Source organism: Dasypus novemcinctus, chromosome 22, assembly GCF_030445035.2.
Source record: "Dasypus novemcinctus isolate mDasNov1 chromosome 22, mDasNov1.1.hap2, whole genome shotgun sequence".
In the NCBI taxonomy this organism is placed as follows: Eukaryota; Metazoa; Chordata; class Mammalia; order Cingulata; family Dasypodidae; genus Dasypus; species Dasypus novemcinctus.
Window position 1 is genome coordinate 70,956,463 of NC_080694.1, and position 21,060 is coordinate 70,977,522.

Here is a 21,060-nt window from a genome sequence, read left to right on the forward strand (position 1 = left end):
TTTACACAGTTTATATCTAAAAACACTGAGTGACTCTGTGGTAGGACACCCCATTGGAAGTTTACCAAGATTTTAAACCTCAGCTTTTCCCTTCAGAACACAGAACTGCTTTTTTCAGTCAAATACTTCAAAAGGAAGGAATGCCATTGAGATAATGGAGAAGAAAGTGTCAGCTATTGTTTTTGAATTATCTCATTTATTAAGGATCAGGCAGTGAATGTGTTTGGGAAGGTTGATTAAAGAATGAGAGTTTAAACCCATTTGATCTTGCTAGTAATTCATAAAAAGAATTGATTAGCAATTGAAAGAGGAATCACAGTCTTAATAGGAAGGAGATAAGCTATCATCTACATTACTTGTACTTTTTAAAAATAAAAAAAGATAGGATTTTTTTGTCTATGTCAGCCAATAAAAATTTATTTATCTCACTCTTTTGAATTTCCAGTAGAATCTACAGATGCATACAGTGGAACTTAAGGACATGGTCCCCAGTTGGGCAAATTGTTGACAAATTTAGGATTAGGATTCACAGTTCAAATGATATTGAACCAAAAATAAATCACAGCAATGTGATAAATAATAAGAACATAAATGTTGCTAGGAGAGGTACTGCCTGTTTTGGGGTAAGGTAAATCAAGAACAGTTTTAGAACAGGATACCTTCTGAGCCATATATGGAGCATGTGGAGTATAAAAACAGTCACGGTTGCTCTTCTCCACAAAGGTACAATGAGATGAGAAGGCTGATAAGTGCCTCTTTCATGTTCTTGTTCCTCAAAGTATAGATAACAGGGTTAAGCATAGGAGTCACCAAGCTGTAGAACAGGGACAGGAGCATGCTCTTTTCTTGGGAGTTAGTAGCAGAAGGCTGCACATACATAATGATTACTGGTATGCAGATGAGAGACATGACAGTAACGTAAGACCCACAGGTTTTGAAGGCTGAAGACCGAATCCTCAGCACAGTAGCTACAATGAACCCATAGGAGACAACGATAAGTGACAAGAGCACCAGGGAGTAGACCACCCCCACCATGGAGAGCAAAGCTTCATTGAAGGTGAAGTCAGCACATGACATCTTTTTTTTTTTTTTTATTGACTTTGTAATAATATTACATTAAAAATATATATGTGAGGAGCACATGACATCTTGATCATCAATGGGACCTCACATAGGAAGCCGTCCACCTTGTTGTTACTGTAGAGTGGCAGCTGGACAATGATGGATGACTGAAGCAAGGAGTTAGCCAAACCACTCAGCCAAGCTGTAGTAACCAGAAGCTTACAGAGTCATCAATGCATGGTGCCCAAGGGCTTGCAGATGGCAATATAATGATCTAAGGACATCATTGCTAAAAGAAAGCATTCAGTGGCCCCCAGAAGATGAAACACATAAAACTGGGTCACACAGCCCCCATAGCTGATAGACTTCTCTGGGCCCCAGAGGTTCAGCAGCAGCTGAGGGATGGTGGTGGTTGTAAAACACAGGTCCAGGAAGGAGAGGTTGGCAAGGAAGAAGTACATAGGACTTTCAAGGCCAGGGTCTGCTTTGGATACCATGATAATGGAGATGTTGCCCAACAGTGTGAAGATGTAAGCAATAAGCACGGTGATGACGAGAGGTGTTTCCTACCAAGGGCTGGCTAGAGAAACCTAAGAGAAAGAAGATCTTTGGAGAGTTAACATCCCCTGGTTTCACGACTGCCATTCATCTTGTGCGTAGATTCAGACCAAGGTGAAGACTTGTATTTCAGTATTTCATTTATCTGATTGTTAATTCATCCAGTTAAATAAAGTAAAGTGTGTTTTGAGAAATTTTCTCTGTGATGCGGCTTCAGTGACACACTTTCAAATTTGCAAGCATGAAAAATTAAGAGCAAATGCCACTAAGAATTATTTTTGTAGTTCCTGTAAAAGAAAGAACAATGCATTTCCATAATTGAGCTAAGAAATGCAATATAACAAATTTTGGTAGAATAATCCTTAGGTAAAGGGAACCCACAATTGGTCTTTCTTTAGGGAAAAACAATCAAGTGCAGGAATCAATTATTTTAGCAGGTGTCCATGAAATGACCACGCTGACTTACGATGTGTCCATAGCCAGCAAGTAGATTCAGTGTAGGTCTAGAACTGACCGAGCTCTGTGTGGATCCGCCTGGTTTGCATAGACACAGTAGCACATATAGTTATTCCCAAGGCCTGCTCCCTTGACCCTAGAATGATTTTGCCAACATAAAACTTTATCATGAAAAGAAACATGCAGATGAAAGGAAATGCCCCTTTACAGCGTGTTAGTGCTTGACAATCAAGGTAAACAATAATCAACTACACTGCCTGGTGATATTAGGTCGTCAGGGGCATTGGAACTTGTAAACACATTTTGGTCTATGTTAGAGCGTTTCACATTGTGAGTTGTAATCTGTCATACATTTCAACAGTTACATGTTATTTTATTGATTTATTATACTTATTTCCATTACAAGTGTGAGTACATGTGCTTGTATGAGTCATGATGTAAAATATATTACCTACTATAAGTAATTGTGAAATGCTTGAAAAGCACTGGTATTTAAGGATAAAACATGGAATCAGAAAATTTGGATCTAGTCCACTACCAACAGTTTATGTGTATATGTAAATATTTACATTCCTTAAATATTTGGAATCTCCCTTACCTCCCTTGCTATGTTGTGAGGATTTATCAGTCCAATATATGTGAACCCATTTTTTAGTGCAGTATCTAATGTTGGTTATTTTCATTGTTCGTTTCATTGTGTGTTTCTGTTTAATTTTCCCATGGGTTGTATACAAATATTAACAATGTCCATAACTTCCCATGAGAACTCTCACAAGAGTTGCATTTTTCTTCCCTTTTATTTCCTTAAATTACTCAGATCACATGGCTTGAATATGATGTTAATGATACCAAGATTTTCAGTTAGCATACACATGCTTTCATTAATGGAAATGCCCACCAATGCAAACTGTACTTTCAGATCATTTTTTCAAAGACATGTTTTGATGTTTTAAATTATAATGATATTGTATTAATATTGTAAGGTTTTGATTTATTAACCTTTTTTTAGTATGCAATATTACCGAAACAGGTCACACATGCAAAAAGTTTAAATCAATCAAACTAAACAGATCAACCCTCTCCACATAACACCTACCTCAATCAGGGATGCTGTTCAGTAGTGGTGACCGCCTTTTCTAACAAAAAGAGATACTGAACTTTTCTTCCATTAAGATTCAAATTCAGTGAATGTAAGGATTGGATATGCTGTTGTTTTCACAGAATTTTGTTATGGCATAGGTCCTCAATTTTTATTTATTTGATTTGAAGGATCATAAGGATTTTTAGAAGTGGGAACCTGCTTTCCTCTAAAATAATACTTAAGACAGTGTTGTTGCTCTATATAAAAAGCTGTGGGACTTCATCCTCCATGTAGATAATTGACCTCAGTGGAAATTTCTTGGGAAGATATACCAGAGAAGTTCCCCAGTGGACATTCTTCCAATCTTCTTTTTTGCCTCAGTAAAGTGAAATTATTAATTTTGGTATTTTCCACATGATATAAAGGCAGTGGTCGTTAGAAGTTCAGAGGAGAGGGGAAGGGAAGAAAATGTGGAAGGCTGGTCAATCTTAGGGCATTGGAGTTTTTCTGTTTGATATTGCAGTGACTGACACAGGACATTACCCATCTGTGAAAACCTAAAAAACACTACTGCACAAAGGGTAAACCATAATGCAGACTATTGAACCTGGTTAGTAGCAAGGCTCCAATATTTGTTCATCAACTGAAACTAATATGCCACACTAATGTAAGAGGTTATTAATAGGAGAAAATGAGGTGGGGGGAGGGGTGGATTATATGAGAATTACCTATTAGTATAAATTTTCCTTAATCATGTGTTTGTTAAATTGTATAAAGACTTTAACCGAAGACATTTAAAAATTTTAAAATGTTGATTTTAAGGTTTTTCTGCTTTGTTACCCTTTTTCCTAGACACTTGTAATTATTAATTATTATTGTAGCTGCTTCTCATTTTCTATTATATTTTCTAAGTGGAAAAATGGAAAATCTTGTTACAAGCCTCACACTAATGCAGAAGATGACAAAATAGTTGAAAATACAAATAAGTTCTAATATATCCCATGCATATCAACACAAAATCATAATGGAAATATTTTATTTGATATTCAAATCTAAATAGACAAATAATGCACCATAGTCATGTGAAATTTATTTCAGAATTCAAGAGTGTTAAAACAGATCAAAAGTCCAAATGATGAAAAGAGGAAGGAGACATTCAGCAAATAATATTACATTCAAAATACATTTCTACTTTTTGGAACTCTAATTTTAAGATCAGTGGAGACTATGGGGGAAGTTAACTAATAAGGCAATAATTTTTAGTTGAAAATAAAATCTAGCATCATGTTTATTAGGGAAATAGTCAATATAATTATTTATTTTTTTGATGTTCTACTGTATCAGTAGGGCTTTCCAGGGAAACAACCAATAGGAGAATAAGAGAGAGAGAGAGAGAGAATATATGTATCTATATCTATATATACCATACACACACACACACACACACACACGAGATTTTTAAGCAGAAGGTCTTCTTCTCTGGGAAATGTCAATTTTTCTCCTAAGCTTTTCCAGTGATTGGGTATCAGCCATCTCATTATTGAGGGCAATTCCCTGGAAACAACTGAATAGATGCTAACTGTATTCAGAAAATATCTTCATGGCAACACCGATATTAGTGTTGTTACTAAAGGCTAGGGAAGGTGAAATGTAAAATAAACCATCACAACAACCAAATGCAATTTTAAAACAGTCACTGGATGACAATTCTGAAAAATGGACCTACCTGAATTTTGTAAAGTAATAGTTATGTGAAATTAGAGCATTAAAAAAGCAACAGGAACAGAAGCAGAATAGAATTTGCATGATTTAATGCAATTGTTGGCTATCTTTGGGATATATCTCTGAGAGATACATCATTGAAATATTAACATATTTTGAAAAACAAATATTCATGTCTAGAATTGTAAAATGTCATAAATCTGTCATGCAAATCAGTAAGGAAATCATAAGTTATTTAATAGGGTAAATAATAATTCACTAACAATAGAGGTACTATTAGATCTGTGACTCATCAATTTAACTAAAATATGTTTGAGAAGATTTTGTTGGAATTTTCTGCAAAATATAAATCATAGTAGGAGAATGGGGAGGAAATATGGATGAACAATTGCATAAAATTGGAATTAGAAAATATTTTATAAAACAAGTTAAAAATAGGGTGGTGTTTAATATTTCACATAACAGGTTATAAAACAAATATAGTCGCTGAACTGGAATGGGTTGGAGAACTCTAGGGCACAGATGGAGAAATAGGTGGATTATTTTACAACTCCATTAAATATAGTAATGCTGTTTCTATGGATGATAACACACAAATTCCAGAAGTAAATATACAATAATGTGTATACATATTTATTAATGAAACTATTTATCACTACAGTTTTGAGTTTACCATCAAATTATGAACAAAATTAATGACCAATAATTCAGAATTGATTCAAATAATTTGGTCCCTCCTCACAATGAAGCACTATTCAATCACCAGCATGATGAAAAATGTTTACTGCTATGGAAAAGGTTTATGTTTACTGATGGAAATATTGTTTACAAAATGGAAAGCAATTACATAGCTAACATCTGATAGTAAAGACATAGCTTTTTTCCCTTTCACCTCCCAAAGAACTGAATATGGAACATATATATACTTGAGGGACTTGGATATGGGTCGGGGAGCTGGTCTATTGTATTGTCTGGCTGGAGAATCTGCAAATACCCAATTAAGAAATGACTTAGTTCATGTTTTCTTCATGAGAAATCCCTGTTCTGGACACCATACAACTCCACGTTAATTAGCAACTTGGAGATACAGATCCCAAGGCTTTGAGAGGTTCTGCATGCCATGGACCTCCCGTTTCTTTCATGATGTTTTCCTCCAAGGAATATGGCTGAAGAAATATTTACTTTAGGCTTGCTTGAGGGTTTTGGGTGGTGACTTTGACTTCAGGAGAGAGTCTGTGTGCTGATATCACATCACTTGTCTATCTTCTTCTCAACACATTGGGAGAGGTAAAAGGGAGAAGGGGCTGAGATTTGGAGGACTGGATTTCCCTGCCTTATTTCCTCATCTCCCCACTTCTCCCAGTTACACTGATGAACATCGTCCGACTCAGCCCCTTCATACACGGCTCACTTGTCTCTCCTCAGACCTTCCAGGATTTCTTTCTGGGGTCTGATCTTTATGAATCTAACTCAAATGAAATCATTCTTGTTCATCACACATGAAGAATCCCAAGTGATGCAAGGTGTGGAGTAGAAAATTCTCCATATTTTAGTCAAAAGAAAAGGATATTCCTCTAGGGATTTTTTCCTCTTCCAAACAGCACTTAATAGTTATTCATATTTCAGATTTTCTAAGATATCAGGTAGGGAAGTAGTTTTATAACTTTGCTGGGTTAAAATTTTATGTGCCCACATAAACACACACATTTCAAACTTTCAAACTCCAAACTCAGGTCTGTTAACTCACAACTTTCAGACATGAAGAGTAGAAATGGCTAATGCCTCTACATCTCACTTTCACTTAATAAGCCAGTTCTATTGGACTGGAGAGAGTAGTCATTGTTCAAATTAAACTGGATAAAATGTAATCTAAGGAGCTGTAGTGGTAGGCCCTCCTTAAATGATTCCTCATAATCCAAACATAAAAATAATTTAGAATAATGCAATGGGAAGATACAGAAGACTACATGCTTTGATTTCATGTCTGATTCTGACATACATAGACACTTTCAGCACTTTCATTAATGCTACTTCCTTCACAAATCTGAATATTAAAGAAAGATCTTTTTTCAAGCTGCTTTCAAATCGAACAGCATATAAGATTAAGTGACTTTGATATTTGATATTAATTAGAAACTTAGTAATTAATGGATTTCTGCTCAATGAAGTTTGGATGACATATAAGGTCATATAGGGAGATATTACATGCTGAAAAAGTTCACATATAAGATGAATTTTATCTTTTAAGGTATGTAATTTGTGCTATTTTCAGGAGGTGATAGAAATAACTTTTGTGCCCCCATTAAATCCCAGGAGTAGAAACTTTGAATTATTTGAAATGTGAATTTTAAATACTGAAACTAAAACGTATCAATCTGGGATAAATTGGCCTTTTACATCAAGCAACACTAGAAATAAGCAATATGTGGGAATTTATACAGCATGTTCATCAAGTTTTCTGAGAAGTATATAATTAGCTAAAGGTATCTGAACATTTAGCTCTAGAATTAAAAATTCGAAACTCCAATTCTCTCTATTTAAGATACAGTTTTACTCAGGAAATATAAACATGCCTGAATAAAATGAGAAATTGACCCTTGAGTCATTATTACTTATAACGAATGATTTACTCAGATACTATTTTAGCAACAGGTAAATTTGGGGCAATGGTGGTAATATCACACAAAATAGTAAATAAAGAGATATGATGGACTATGGAATCTGTGTTTGTTTGTTTGTTTTATTTTGTGGAAATAATGTAAATAAGATGACCATGACATATTTTGCCTTTTCATGACTTTTCCAAATGCAGTTTCTTGTCTTTAACTATTGAGTATTTATAAATGAGATTTTTTTTTCTTTTTTATCAAATATATTTATTGTTCTCTATCTTGGCAAATATGTGCATGTCTGAGTTAGCTTGTGTAGTGTTATGACAATATAGCAGAAATATTTTCTGTCCACTAACTTTAAGAAAATAAAATTAGCATGTAAACCCTCATAAATCAGTTGCTGAAGACAATTTAGCTCCACTCTAAGCAAAATCTGCCCATGATGGACCAGAGACCTACTCTAATCAGATAAATATGTGCAAGAAATTCAACCTAACTTGCCTAAGAGATAGAGAAGACATGAAATACATCCCAGTTATTCTTCTGAGCAGTACTCACTTCGGTCCAAATTTTTTGAGTTCTAATTTTTTTAATAAAGGACAATGGTCACTTTTAATCTATTTAGTATTTGATAGACTCAATATTTACTCCTTTGTCTTTCCCAATAAGAGAATTGCATAGATACTAAAACTGGGAGGTTTTCTCTTGTACTTTCAGTAGCTTACTTTCAAAAATGTTCATCAGGAAATGGAGAACAGCGAATGTTGCCAGATGAAGGATTATTGGATGAAAAAGGATTGGTTAAATATTTCTTGAGGCAAAAAATTTTGATACAAAACAATGCCTTCTTTAAGGACACATTTTTTATCATTACTTATTTTCCTTTCTCTGTGAGGAACCATGAAAAACCATACCTAGAGCTTTACTTCAAATATTATTTAATTACACTTCAAATAAATAAATACTGATAAGGATATTTACCTAAATAGAATTCCCAAATACCCATTTTTCTGTTTTACTATAGTACTCCAATGGAGAAAATCAATTAGACTTCTGGGGGAGATTTTTTTTGTCTTTATTTTTTTAATATTACATTAAAAAATATGATGTCCCCATATATCCCCCACCCCTTCACCCCACTCCTTCCCCCATAACAACAATCTCCTCCATCATCATGAGACATTCATTGCATTTGGTGAATACATCTCTGAGCACCACTGCACCTCATGGTCAATGGTCCACATCATAGCCCTCACTCTCTCACATTCCACCCAGTGGGCCATGGGGAGATTTTATTTTGCTTGGATTCTCAGACTAGCCACAAGTGGAGCTAGTCCTTTTCATAGTAGTCTTGATATCCTATCTTTTGATGCTTGTTGGTAACTCAGCCATCATCCTGGTCTCCTGTCTGGACTCCAAAATCCACATGCCTATGTATTTCATCCTCCCAGATGTCTCCTTTCCAGACCTTTGCTTCACCACCAGCATTGTCCCCTAGCTATTGTGGAACCTGAAGGGACCAGCCAAGATCATCACCTCCACTGCCTGTGCCACACAGCTCTATGTGTTACTCTCGCTGGGAGTATTCTCCTCACTGTCATGGCATTTGACCACTATGTGACTACGTGCAGACCTCTCAATTACACTGCTGTCATGCACCCTTCCTTTTGTAAGGTCTTCACAGGAATAGTATGGCTCAGTGGATTGGGAAACACTCTCATTCAGGGTACCATCATCCTTCAACTTCCCCAACGTGGACATCTCCATCTCTACCACTTCTTCTGTGAGGTGCCCGCCATGATCAAGCTGGCATGTGTTGATATCCATGCGAATGAAGTCCAGCTCTTCATGGCCACCCTAGATCTTATCCTTCTTCCTGTGGCCTTGATATTGGTCTCCTATGGACTCGTTGTTCAAGCAGTAGTAAAAATTATGTCAGCCTAAGCTTCTCGCAAGGCACTGTGGACCTGCGGTTCCCATCTTCTTTGGGCCTACCTTAGCCATCTACATTAAACCAAAGTGATCCTATGGCAAGAGCCAGGGCAAATTCCTCACCCTCTTCTACACAATTGTGACTCCCACCCTCAATTCCCTCATATACACTCTGAGGAACTAGGATGCAAAAAGAGCCCTGAAGAGGTTACTGAGGAGAGAGCAAAATTCCTAAAGGAATCCAGGAACTAGTAACTTTCTGTTTGGGAAATGTATTAAAGAGACATGATGCTAAATATTCACTCCCCAAAATATTACATGCATGTTCTTTACTTCTTTGACTATATGTACATAGATAAGGCTAAAATGATCTGGAAAATAAAAATTCAGGAAAGCAGATGTGGCTCCATCAGTTAGGCTCGTGTCTACCTTATGGGAGACCCTGGGTTTGCATCCTGGGACCTCCTTGTGAAGGCAGGCTTGCCTGCATGCTGCAGAGAGCTGCCAGCTGGGGCACCAGGGAGTGCTGCTGGCCAGCAAGCACTGTGGAGAGTCAAGTCAGCAAGGTGACACAACAAAGAGGGAGACAAGCCAAAACACAGATGAGTGCAAGATGAATCAACACAGAGAGCAGATGGCAAGCAAGCTGAACGGGGGGTGGGGGGAGGATAAATAAAAAATAAAAATAAAGACACAGAAGAATGCACAGTGAATGGACATACAGAGCGGACAACAAGCAAAAAGTCATAAGGGGGGGATAAAAAAAGTTTAGATCTCACTTGTGCAGCTGATGGAACTTCCTTCATGAATGAGTGTGTTTCTTTTCACACAAATCCTATGCCTACATAGATAGTTGTAGAATAAAAATAGTGCTTAAATTTTTAATAATTTATAGAAAAATATATATTAGTGTGAATAAATTGCTATAGTATTTCCTTTGTAACACCACCCTGATATATTACTTAAAGCATTTTTGTAATACATTATCCTAGTTCTTTCAAGAAAAATACAAACAAAACAAAACTTGAAAATATGTGCAGGGATGTTTGTATTAATTAATCTGAGATATGAAAAAACTTGTGCGGCTACTAAGGAAAAAGTGTATGTATATATAATAATTTATATATAATGATTTTTATATATTTTAGGAAAATTTGTTATTTCACAAAATATCATATTATCTAGTTCAGATTGTCCCAGGGCCCTTTTGGAAATACTTTTAATTCAATCTTATCTGTCACTCTATTTTCTTTTCATGGACTTTTTGTGGTAGATAACACAGGGGTTGGAGCCTGACTACCTAGGTTTGAAATTTTGCTCTTCTATTCACTATTTGTGAATAACACTCTTTTTTCACCTAACCTATATGTTCCTAGTTCAAGAACTTCATAATTTGTGGTGAAGATTAAATAAACGGATTCTTGCTTAGTGCTTAAAAAACAACATCTGGCAATGGTAAATGTTAAATAAACGTCAACAATTACTACCATTCGTCTCAAAGGTAGAATTGTGTCTTGAAATCTCCAAATTCTTCATACTTGCTCTTTCATTTCCAGCTTGTGCTTTGTTGGTCTGTATTAATTTCTTTTCTTTTTTACTTTCCTGGAAACACTGACCCCAGCCACAATCCCTCTTCTCAGCTTCACGCTGAGTTTCACAAGGATCGGTTTGACCTGGAATCTTCGCTCTAAAGCACTGGTTCTGGCTGGCAGCTCTTTGAGTCAGAGTGCATGAGCTCAGAGAACAATTCTGTTAGGAACTGATGATTATGTAGGGCAACACTTATGTACTCGAGTGTGCTGTGTCAAGTCACAGTTTTCTCACCTGTACAAGAGTCATAACAGGAGTTCCTAATTAACCTGGCTGTTGTAAATTTTAAATTGGCTAATCCAGGTAGAGTTTAGTCTGAATCTTGTTATTTACAAATATCAACAACCCAATAATTGTTTTTCTTCTGCTTCATTTAAATAGTTCCAAGCCTCACGATAGGTCAATATACCTTACCCGTATGATGATTCCCTTCTTATAGTTTCAATAATTTCCAAGTGTCTCCCAATAACCTTCATAAAACTCTTGATGTTTGTCCTTCAGATATTTATGTCCACCATACCTTTATATGAATATAAATGCCATATGTATAGTATCTCTCACCCATCTTTCCAGCTAAATCCTAGGTCACTGCTCTAGTTCAGATGCTCTATCTTAGTCCTAATATAATTTGCAAACTTGTGGCCCTCAGGTGTGAATGGGTTCATGGCACTCTTGTTTGCAAAGCTAAATTCAATTGAGTGGCCATGAAGAGCCTTCACCACTCTGTCCTGTGCTCTCTATTTACCACAGACCTTCACAGTGGCTTCAGGGTATCATGTGGTTTGCCTCTAATTTCCTGAGGTATTGGAGTGTTGTTACCTCTGGATTAATTTTTAAAGTTCCAAACTCTTCTCTTTATCTCTTGTTTTGCTTTCCACAATGATCGATTATTCCTCAAAAATTAGATTTCAAAAATGACTATGCAATCCTGATGTTAAGTGGCTCCCAAAACTCCCAGAAAACACTAAGCATGGAATCCGAACTTCTCCATCAACATGAATTAATTGATCTTTCATCTTCCACAACATGCCCACATTCATTCTCTATTTAACTAATAAGCAGAAACCCAGAGATTTTTGACTTTTGTTCTTTTCTTACCCTTATGCACGTTACAACATATCTACATAAAATTCCTGCGTAAATGTCTACCTTCCACAATGTGTCCTGGTAACTTAATTGTAACTCTTCCCTGCATTGCAAAGTCATTTTCCATGTGCTAATTAGCTAATGCGTGAGACAAAGGGATGCTGAAGAAAATCCAACTGCACTTTTATGGTAGGAGATAAAGGCCATAGTAAGGAATAGCAGCAGATAGCTTGAAAGAGTAAATGAAAATCTAGTTAGGAAGGTATTTTCACATTTTGCCCATGAGTTTGAAATGACCTCTGATGTCTGGGAGAGTCTCTTTTATTTTATAAGGCCTTGGACTCTACAGTAAGACAAACCTAGGTTCGAAATCCCAGGGCAAGCTATTTAACTTATTAACGATGTTTCCAATCTTTAAGTGGAATATGAATACAATCTGCACAGGGTGTGGAGTGAGTGAAATGAGACAAGGCAAAGGACAGGCTTGGTAGAGAGAATGGCACTGGGCAGCTCAGGACACATTAATCTATCCACATGCTAACAAGGGGGCTACCCATGGGGTTTTCTTAAAATAAAGGAACAATAACTTCATTCTTTTACCCATCCTGCCCGTACAACAGAGTGGCTCTTTTACCACATATGTTTCCTTGTCTTACGTCTTACCAATCTTATAATTTTTATGTTGTCATCATTTTCAAATGATAGAATAGCCCAGTTCTAGTAATAAAATCTTTTTATATCAGTAATGCAAATATTAATTCAAGGCAACACTTTATTTATACTTAAAGATTCTGTGCTCCCCCAATTTGAGCCCTTCTAGTCTGAGACTCAGCAGTGGTGAAATGATAAAAGTCTCCATTTCTTTACTTTGTGCCTATTCCTCTATGTGTGTAGCTTGATAAATGCAATTCGGAAACTGTCAGTGTAAAACTCTGCAGAGGGAGAAGGGAGAAGTTCAAAAGCAAGTCTTACTGTGCTCTACAGCTAACAGCTTCAGTCAGCTCTCACATTCTTATAATTTTAGGCAGATTTTATGAGATAAGTCCAGTATGCCTCCCACAGCCCAAGTCACACCTTCCAAGTTCTCTAAGTTTTCCCAACTCCCTTTTACTTGACTTGAAATGAGGAGAAAAACCCACAAAATCCGCAGAAAGAAATCCTCTCTTCATTGCAAATCTGATCTCTTTTTTTTTCAATCTGAATATGGACAACCAGCTAAGGGCTCTTACAGTAAGTATTCATTATGTGCTTCACAGAGCACAGTGCTCCATGGAGCTTGTCACCATGTCTCATTTTCCCCTACACCCTTTATAGATGGGTGGAAATTATAACAAGTTTTGGCCATTTAGGTGAAAGCAGAGGTGAGCTGTGCCAATTCCAAGCCTAATATTCAACTGCTGGTAAAAAATCTCCAAAGCTCTCGCTGTCCCTCTGCTACAACTGCTAGCAACATTAGGGTTCATGGCAACTCTGTCACGAAGTGAGCCTGGGAGAAGAGACGTGGCTAATCTTGCACAATTATTTTTTTTTATTAAGTAGTTTGTTTTGAGACACAACAACATACCATATGATCTATCAAAAGTGTATAATCAGTGACTTTAGTATAATCATAATGTTGTGCATTCATCACCACAAAAACTTTTGTTTACTGTTTGTCTGTTTTTTGCTTATTATTATTATTGAAATAATGCAAAAACTCTAATAGTGATTAAAGTGATGAATGCACAACTATGTGATTATACCTAATAACATGGAGTTTACACTGTGGATGAATTGTATGCTTGACCAATACGTACCAACAAAACTGATTTGTTTAAAAAAAAAAAAACAATAGACACTGAAATCAATGAAATAAAAAATAGAGGAAAAACAGAGAATATTAATGGAACCAAACACTGCTTTTCTTTCACAAAGATCAGTAACATCGAAGGCCTCTATCTGTACTTATCAAGAAAAAGAAAGAAGCAAACTAAATTATAAATATATCAGTATTGAAAAAGGGGACATCACTGCAGTGTCCTACAAATATTTAAAGTTTAACAAATTGACAATCGTGACTAATTTTATACCCATGGTGATTTGCTCTAGTTCATTAGGAGAATGAGCTTGGCTACAGTCCTCTGAAGTATGGTCTGTTTTAATTCCACCCTTATTCATAGAGTGAAACTTTCTGGATCCAAAGGAGAAAGATGAGATGGTTCCAGTAGCCCCACCCTTGGTGGGTGCTGTACGCAAATGTTGGATCCCTCATAAGTGCAGTCAACTAGGACTAAAGCTGCAGGGTGCTTAAGTGTTAACTCCTTAGGGCCTCCATGTTGCTCAAATGTGGCCACTTCCTAAGCCAAACTCAGCATGTAAACACATTACCTTCCCCCTAGGGTGGAACATGACTCCCAGAGATGAGCCTCCCTGGCACCGAGGGATTACTACCAATCACTACCCACTGATTCAATTGAAAAAGACCTTGAATAAATGGGGGAAATGGTAAAGACAAATGAGTTTATATGGCTAAAAGTCTTCAAAAAGTGTTGGGAGTTCATCAGAAGGGTCATTTTATGCAAGCCTGAGTTGGATCCCAGAGACAGCCAAAGTATATGCAACCCCAGGTACTGGTTCTCCTGAGGGATACAGAGACACACAGGTTCTAAGGTCATAGCAAATGGCTCTGAGTTCAGTACCTTGCCAGTGGGCCCTACTTTGGGATTTGTGTTGGACTCAGATGTGAACTTTCTACACATGCCTCTTCTTTCACTTTTACTGAATCTGTGGTTGGTAGTGGGGTTGGTGTATACTCAGGAGACTTGAAACTCTGGACTGTCATTGTACCAGCTGGACCCTGAGCCTCAGAAGAGTTGCAACTCCTACTCACCAGTTCATTGGACTTACCCAGGTCTGCTAACAGGGAGGTGAAGATGGTTAACTACCCTACCAGGGAACCGAGAGTGTCAACTACTCCAAGCAGGAAAATCACATCCATCGACCATGTGGGATCTAAATCTCCTCTCAATATAGAGGTCAAATGGACACCACCATCCCAGAGTATGCAGGAAGGAGGAATAAAATATGGATTAGAGTGGACTTACTGGTATTCTACTAAAAACCATTGTGACTAAAAATGGAAGAACTTGTGGTATTTTTGTGGAGAAAGTGGCCATGGTAGTTGCCGAGAGCTGGGAGAGGGAAGAAGTGATTTGATGTGGGGGCATCTTCAGGACTTGGAGTTGTCATAAATGACATTGAGGGGACAGAGGCTGGACATTATATTTCCTGACATCACCCAATGAATGGTGTGGAAGAGAGTGTAAATTACAAGGTAAACTATATTCCATGCTGTGTAGCAGTGCTCCAAAATGTATTCATCAATTGCGATGAATGTATCACAGTACCAAAAGAAGATGTTGATGTCGTAAAAGTGAGGGGTGTGGGGATTGGGGCATATGGGGACCTCTTGTATTTTTTAATGTAACATTGGGTGTGATCTATGTATCTTTTAAAAAAAGAAAAATATATGTATAAAATTTAAAATAGGATTAAAGTGATAAAAACAGGTAAATTCTTTAGATTAATATGTGAAAATGTCTCAAAAATAAATACAATTATATGGTGATACTATGCCAATAAAAAAAAAAGAAAAAATATGCTAAGAAAAAAACCCCTTCACTGGAAATTTTTCATTTACCCTCAAATACTACTTAGAAATCAAAACCAAAAAATGTTCATGTATGAATCTAATGACTTAGGCAATTTTTAGAGTACAGTTTAAAGTGAATACAGAGTTTATTTTCTTCCACATTGGTGGTAATAATCAAATTCACTCTAAATTTCACAAAGATGGCACTATCATGTGCTCTGAGTGGAGGGTGAATTATAACTCCTCTTCTGAAGCTATAATAACAAAAGGAAATTTAAAAAATTACCTTTTATCTAAGAAATTTGGTTGGAAAATAAATTACCTGGGTGCTGGGATACACCAGAATCAATATAAACTTTAGCAGCCATGATTTCCTCTACTGTATAGAGAAGGGCAAAAAAAAAAAAAACCCAAACCCTGTGCTGTTGAAGAATTGAGTGTCCAATGAAGAAAGAACAGGGGTGCATGGATTTTCTGGTGTAACTTTACATGGTACAGTTGTTTGTCACAATGATTTCTTTGGCTGTAAAATAACCAATATTTTCCAAGAGGACCCCATACTAAAATTCCTCTCTCTCCTTGCACTACTTTCTTAACCAAAATGAGAATAAGGGTGTTTAAATCTGCAATAATTAGAAAGTATCAATTTCTCATGACTGAATAAAGTGCAATGTTGGGTTACATAGAAAAACTGCTCTGTACGCTGCATAAAGGAAGGAGCCTGGATTTTCTTAACATTTAAAATAAAATGTCCCGTACTTTTTCCTTCTCATATGTAATAAAGAAAATCCTACCTACCTTTAAGAATGACAATTGGCTGCAGAAGATCCAGGTAGCTTTGGTATAAAGTTCAATTACACCCACACTTTGAAGACAGTCCGTGGAAGACCCATGTGTGGGTTCCCTGTTAACTCAAACTCTCTCCTACAATCTCGTGGCTCAATCTAGCTTCAGAGGGATGGTGCTAATCTTGTTTATTAAGCACATGTCTCTGGAGCTCTCGTTCCTAAGCAACTTCTCATTGCCATATTGGAAAGGGACACGACACTGGTCTCTGGAGAGAGAAGAACCACAGAGGCTTGTGCTTCCATTTCCACAGGAATGCAGTCAATTGCAGACTCCTTTGTGAACATGGACAAGCAAGCATGTGACATTTTTTTTTAATTTCTCTCCCCTCCCCCCCTCCCACTTGTCTGTTCTCTGTGTCTATTTGTTGTGTCTTGTTTCTTTTTCCGCTTCTGTTGTTGTCAGCGGCGCGGGAACCTGTGTCTCTTTTTGTTGCATCATCCTGCTGTGTCAGCTCTCCTTGTGGGCAGCGCCATTCTTGGGCAGGCTGCACTTTCTTTTGTGCTGGGTGGCTCTCCTTATGGGGTGCACTCCTTGTGTGTAGGGCTCCCATATGTGGGGGACACCCCTGCATGGCAGGGCACTCCTTGCACACATCAGCACAGTGCATGGTCCAGCTCCACATGGGTCAGGGAGGCCCGGGTTTTGAACCGTGAACCTCCCATGTGGTAGACGGATGCCCTAACCACTGGGCCAAGTCTGCTTCCCACATATGACACCTGCTGAAAGTCATCCATAACAGAAGGGCATCTGAAATTCCAGGCCGTGAGAATGTCCTTCAGTTCTACTCATAGTGAACTTTGCAAACTTACCTATGTCATGCTATTAAAACTACCAATACGTTGAATGTGTTTATTCATTTTTAGAAATAATATGTATATATAAGGGGGATCCAATATGCCCATCTCCTGACCCTTCACACATTCCCCCACATTAACAACATCCTTCATTGTGGGGTGTATTTGTCATAATGGATGCAAACATTTTGGAGAATTGCCACTAAGCATGGATCATAGTTTGCACTATCTCCCACACATTTTTGTAAGTTATAAAATATATTTAATGGCCTTTATCTGTCATTGCAATGCCATTCAAGATAATTCCTAAATCCTGAAAATGTTCCCATATTACACGTTTTTCCTTCTCCCTCCCCTAAGAAACTCCAGTTGCCACTGCCTTCACATTGATGATAAAAGTTCTTCCATTTCTAGAATCACAATAATTCTATAGTAGAATTCCAGTAAGTCTACTCTAGTCCATCATTCATTTCCTAATTCTGTGGATTCTGGGATGGTGATGCCCACTCCACCCCTAGTTGAGAGGGGACTGAGATCCCATGGGGCAGATGGATGGGACTAAATTTCTTGCAGTTGCATACCCTCTCTGTTCCTTGAGATGGTTGTTGTCCATCAAGTCCTTGATAGTTTTCCTGGCTAAGTTCATTGTACTGGAAAGCAGATGTGGCAACAATTTTGAGACTCAGGGCCCAACTGGCATATGGACAGCCAATAATTTAAGTATCTTGGATATACACTTATGAACTCTATTATTAATTATAGGTTCAAATAGAAGGACAGAAGATTCATGTGTAGGGAAATCACAACTGAATCCAATTCTGTTATACCAGGGAGCATAAATTCCAAAGTAGGGCCCATAGGCATGAGACTAAACTCCTGAGCTGTCTGCCCTGCCTATAGAATCCTGTTATCTCCAGATTCCTAAGGAGCCCCACTGTTGAGGTAATATTTACTTTGGCATTCAATGAATTCCTGCAAAGACGTGCAAAACTGTAACCTCTGAAATGACCTCCTGACTCACTTTGAAGTCTCAGCCATATAACCTCATTTGTCTTTACTGTGTCCCACTTTTGTTCAACATCTTTGTCCACTTGCATCAGTGCTTCGTTAGAACTCCTCAGTGCCAGGGAGGCTCATCCCCAGGAGTCATATTCCACACTTGGGGGAAGGTAATGCAAATATATGCTGAATTTACTTAGAAAAACACCACATTTGAGCAACAAGGAGGCTATCAGAAAGTAACTATTAGGTACCCTATAATACTAGGCTAAGTTTCAATTTCACAAGTAAAGGTACATAAGTACAGCCATCACTATCAAGGGCCAATCGATGATCCATTCTCCTCCACTAGTTACTGCCCCTGTTCTCAGAGGATCCTTGCTGTCCCATTAGAGAATGTGACAGAGGTCATTCAATAAATGAATTCCCATATAATGATGGGAATTCAATATATTTTTGGATGTTGGGTAATCTCCAACCTCTGTGCCAAAGCCCCATGAACCTTTAACAGAGTCATATGCCTATAGGTGTGTCCCATATGATCCTTCTTCCATGCATCCCCCATCTCTGACACCCCACACAAATAATCCTGCCCTGCAGCAGTTGTAACCCTTCTGTGATGCAAAACTTCTTCAAAAATGAAGTCAACAAAATAACCAAGCACAAATAATAAGGAAATGAAATAATGTCAGTTTATAAATAACAAATAAATATGAAAAATTTTAAAAATTTTGAAATAATAAAAAAATTAAACAAAATTTTGACATTATGTCTTTCATCACTGTAAGATTTGTTGTCCTTTATGTACAGACACGTTTTCTTCCACTTAGTCCCCCAGTGTCTAATTTTTTCATTTTGTTTTCAAAGAAGCTTTAGGTTACAAAAAGTCACATAGAGAATATAGGTGAATCCATATATCCATCTTCCTTCCCTTTCTCCATTTTCCCTTATAACGTTTTACATGTGGATGGCATATTTGCTAAAATTCATGAACAAATATTGAAACATTGCTACTAATCGTGGTCAATGATTTACTCTATGGTTTTCATTTTGGACAATACACTTACATAAATTTTTGATGAAATTTAACATGGTCTGTATCCATAATTGCAAGATGATGTAGAACAATTCCAGTGTCCCTAAATCATCCATGTTTCATCTATTCTATTCCTCCCACCCTACTCAGGAACCATGGTAACCACCAAGCTTAACTCATTGAAGGGCAAGATTCTTAGTTACTTGCAACAACATTGAGGGCTTGACCTACTGGCCTGTCCTCCCCTATTAGGAACATCCTATGCTCCATAGAAGCCTGCCCCAAGTCCATCCTGTCTCATATGCCCCCACATCCAACACCCTAAACCATTAACCGTCCTTGTCATATTTGCCAAAGGAACATTCTCAACATTGAAATCTCAACCATGCATCCACAAATCCCATAGTTCACCTGATCTCTTCCCCAACCCTTCTCCCAGTTCCATGGACCATCTAACCCACAGCCCCCACTCTACCACCATTACAGACCAGAACCACCCAACCCAATAGCATCACCACACCACTGTGATTCCCATATAATTCCTTACTACACTCTCCCTCCTTATCATAGATTTTGCCTAGAAGGGCATTGATTCACAAACTTCATCTCCATTTTTGTCTCCAGTGAGCCTATCTTCCAGTCACTAGCTCTGTGAATTTGCTTAATTTGTTTAATTAATACCGGTGTGGTCATGTAATATTTATCCTTCAGTGCCTGGCTTGCTTCAATCAACATAAGGTCTTCAATATTCATCCATGTTATCCCTTGTGTTAATACTGTATTCCTTCTTACAGTTAGTAATATTCCCTTGTATGTATATACCAGTGTTTGCTCTTCCATTCATGTTGATGGACATTTGATTTCTTTGCAGCTTTTGACAATAGTGAATAATGTCACTATGAACATTGGTATGCATATATCTGTTTATGTCCCTGTTTTCAATTATTCTGGGTATATACGCAGTAGTGGGATTGCTTTATCATATGGCACTGCTATAGTTAGCTTCCTGAGAAACTGCCATACTCTCTTCCACAAATGATTCACTATTCTGCATTCCCACCAGCAGTGGATAGGGGTTCCCATTCCTCTACATCCTCTCCAACACTTTTAGTCCTCTGTTTTTTTAATAGCTGCAAGTCTAATTGGTGTAAGATGATGTCTCATTATAGTTTTGATTTGCATTTCCCCAATAGCTACTGATGTTGAACAGCTTTTCATGTGCTTTTTAGCCATTTGTATTTCTTCCATGGAGAAGTGTCTATTCAAACCACATACCTATCTTTTAAATGTGTAGTTTGTTGCTTTATTGTTGAGGTGTAAGATTTCTTTATATATGCAAATATTTTCTCCCATCGATTAGGCTACATTTTCACTTTCTTGACAAACTCCTATGATGTGCAAAAAATGTATTTTGAGGATGTCCAATTTACTTATTTTTTCTGACATTTCTCTTGCATTGAGTGTAAAATTCATAAAACCATTACTTAAAACAAGACCCTGTAGATGCTTACAAACATTATCTTCCAAGATAATTACAGAATTAGCCCTTCTAATTAGATCTTTGAACCATCTTGAGTTAACTTTTGTATAAAGTGTGAGATGATGTTCCTCTCTCAGTATTTTGGATGTGATTTTTTCCAATGTGTGCTTCT

General features: G+C 37.3%; 1 pseudogene; it reads left to right on the forward strand.

The window, feature by feature from the left end:
- The first annotated feature begins 1,557 nt into the window (after window positions 1–1,557).
- On the forward strand, window positions 1,558–9,658 carry LOC101438106 (olfactory receptor 2G3-like; annotated as a pseudogene).
- The last annotated feature ends 11,402 nt before the right edge of the window (window positions 9,659–21,060 follow it).